This window comes from Etheostoma spectabile, chromosome 13 (genome assembly GCF_008692095.1).
Source record: "Etheostoma spectabile isolate EspeVRDwgs_2016 chromosome 13, UIUC_Espe_1.0, whole genome shotgun sequence".
Lineage (NCBI taxonomy): Eukaryota > Metazoa > Chordata > Actinopteri > Perciformes > Percidae > Etheostoma > Etheostoma spectabile.
Genome location: NC_045745.1, coordinates 8753069 through 8756534, shown reverse-complemented (window position 1 = coordinate 8756534; position 3466 = coordinate 8753069). Strand labels below are relative to the sequence as shown.

Sequence of the window (3466 nt, the reverse complement as noted above, 5' to 3'; positions counted from 1 at the left end):
ACCTTTTAGGACGCTTTTTATGACTTTTTGACTTTTTTCAAAAATTGTATACAATTACTTTTTTATGACTTTTTCGACAATGTATTCTAGGACTTTTTTCGACATGCTATACTATGACTTTTTTGACATGTTATACTATGATTTTTTTGACATGCTATACTATGACTTTTTTTGACATGTTATACTTGGCTTTTTCGACTGATATACTATGAATTTTTTTGACGTTTTTCAGCATTCTCCACTTGAATTTTTTGACATGCTATATGATTTTTTATGACTTCTTTTTACATACTACACTATGATTTCTTTATGGCTTTTTTCGACACGTTATACTATGTCTTATTCTGACTTTAGCGACATGCTATACTATGACTTTTTCGAAATGCTATTCTATGAATTTTATGACATACTATACTATGACTTTTTTGCCGACACGTTATACTATGACTTATTCATGACTTTTATCATACTATATTATGACTGTTTTTATGACTTTTATCGACATGCTATGACTTTTTGACTTGTTATACTATGACTTTTTTATGACTTTTTTATGACTTTTTCGACATACTATACTATGACCTTTTTTTGACATGCTATACAATGACTTTTTATGACTTTTTCAACATGTTATACTATGACTTATTCATGACTTTTTTCGACATGCTATGCTATGACTTTTTTCGACATGTTATACTACGACTTTTTTATGACTTATTTCGACATGCTATACTATGACTTTTTCGACATGTTAGTCTATGACTTTTATTGACATACTATACTATGACTTTTTTGCCGACACGTTATACTATGACTTATTCATGACTTTTATCATACTATATTATGACTGTTTTTATGACTTTTATCGACATGCTATGACTTTTTGACTTGTTATACTATGACTTTTTTATGACTTTTTTATGACTTTTTCGACATACTATACTATGACCTTTTTTCGACATGCTATACTATGACTTTTTTTGACACGTTATACTATGTTTTCAACATGTTATACAATGACTTTTTTATGACTTTTTCAACATGTTATACTATGACTTATTCATGACTTTTTTCGACATGTTATACTATGACTTTTTATGACTTTTTTCGACATGCTATACTATGACTATTCGACACATTGTTATACTACGACTTTTTATGACTATTCGACATGTTATACTATGACTTTTATGACTTTTTCGACATGGTTATACTACGACTTTTTATGACTATTCGACATGTTATACTATGACTTTTTCGACATACTATACATGACTTTTATGACTTTTTTCGACCATGCTATACTATGACATTCTGAATGCTATGCTATGACTTTTTTCGACAGTTATACTACGACTTTTTTATGACTTATTTCGACATGCTATACTATGACTTTTTCGACATGTATTCTATGACTTTTTTGACCATACTATATATGACTTTTTTTTTATAACTTTTTTGACATTTTTCTTTTTTGATTACAATACTGTGTATTTTTTATGACTTTTTTGACATACTACCTACTGCTACCAGTCCTCTGTACACTCCTGTAAAAATACTCTCTCTGTGAAGACAGCCTGTTTCTCACTGGAATCATACATCGACTTTTTTTGACATGCTATACTATGACTTTTTTGACATGTTATACTATGACATTTTTGACTTTTTTATGACTTTTTTCGACATGCTATACTAGGACTTTTTATGACATGCTATACTATGACTTTTTTTAAAACTTTTTTCGACATGCTGTACTATTACTTTTTTCGACATGCTATACTATAACCTTTTTATGACTTTTTTATGACTTTTTTGACTTTTTTCAACATGTTATACAATTACTTTTGTATGACTTTTTCGACATGTTATACTGTGACTTTTTTCGACATGTTATACTATGACTTTTTTTGACATGTTATACTATGACTTTTTTTGACATGTTATACTATGACTTTTTTCGACATGCTATACTATGAATTTTTTTGACGTTTTTCAGCATTCTCCACTATGAATTTTTTTGACATGCTATATGACTTTTTTATGACTTTCTTTTTACATACTACACTATGATTTCTTTATGGCTTTTTTCGACACGTTATACTATGTCTTATTCATGACTTTTAGCGACATGCTATACTATGACTTTTTTCGACATGCTATTCTATGACTTTTATTGACATACTATACTATGACTTTTTTGCCGACACGTTATACTATGACTTATTCATGACTTTTATCATACTATATTATGACTGTTTTTATGACTTTTATCGACATGCTATGACTTTTTGACTTGTTATACTATGACTTTTTTATGACTTTTTCGACATACTATACTATGACCTTTTTTCGACATGCTATACAATGACTTTTTTATGACTTTTTCAACATGTTATACTATGACTTATTCATGACTTTTTTCGACATGTTATACTATGACTTTTTATGACTTTTTTCGACATGCTATGCTATGACTTTTTTCGACATGTTATACTACGACTTTTTTATGACTTATTTCGACATGCTATACTATGACTTTTTCGACATGTTATTCTATGACTTTTTCGACATACTATACTATGACTTTTTTATAACTTTTTTTGACATTTTTCTTTTTTTGACTTACAATACTGTGTATTTTTTATGACTTTTTTGACATACTACCTACTGCTACCAGTCCTCTGTACACTCCTGTAAAAATACTCTCTCTGTGAAGACAGCCTGTTTCTCACTGGAATCATACATCTAGTGATAACTTCCATTTAACCAAAAATACCTTCTGTTCAACACACATACTATGACCTTTTTGTGACTTTTTTTCGACACACTGTACTATACATTTTTGCAGCAACCATCATATTTAAAGTGTTATCAGCTGTCATGGCAACAACTTTATTGGCATTGCATGTGACACATACAGGTAATTTGACAGTTTTTTTGTTTCTTTCAATGAACATACACTCGTAGACATACCAGAAGAACAAGATCAACAAAGCTTTACAAAGTCAAGTTAATTTTATTTATATATTCCTTTATGAAACATATGCCCCAGGGGGCTTCACACTCTGTACAGAAAACCACATTTACCACCTTGACTCAGGTGAGGAACTATTCCCATTATTGGTCAAAATCTGACCCCGAGGTCCAACCTCTTCAGCTCCTCTCCCTGAATGAAAACCAAGACAGGAAGCCTTTGACTTTTTATTAATTTTTTCGATGTACTATACTATGACTTTTTTATGACTTTTTTTCGACATACTACACTATGACTATTTCTCGACATACTATGCTATGACTTCTTTACGACATACTATACTATGACTTTTTAGTACTTTTTTCAACACACTATATTATGACTTTTTCGATATACTATACTATGATGTTTTCAACATGTTATGCAATGACCTATTCATGACTTTTATCGACATGCTATACTATGACGTTTTTCGACATGTTATTCATGACT

The 3466-nt window shown here is 29.8% G+C and overlaps 1 protein-coding gene across 3 annotated transcripts in view; it reads left to right on the top strand.

Annotated features, from left to right (window-relative positions):
- si:dkeyp-23e4.3 (rho GTPase-activating protein 7) overlaps positions 1–3466 on the top strand; it is a 155010-nt gene that overhangs the window by 142009 nt on the left and 9535 nt on the right. The gene's annotated exons all lie outside the window — the stretch shown is intronic.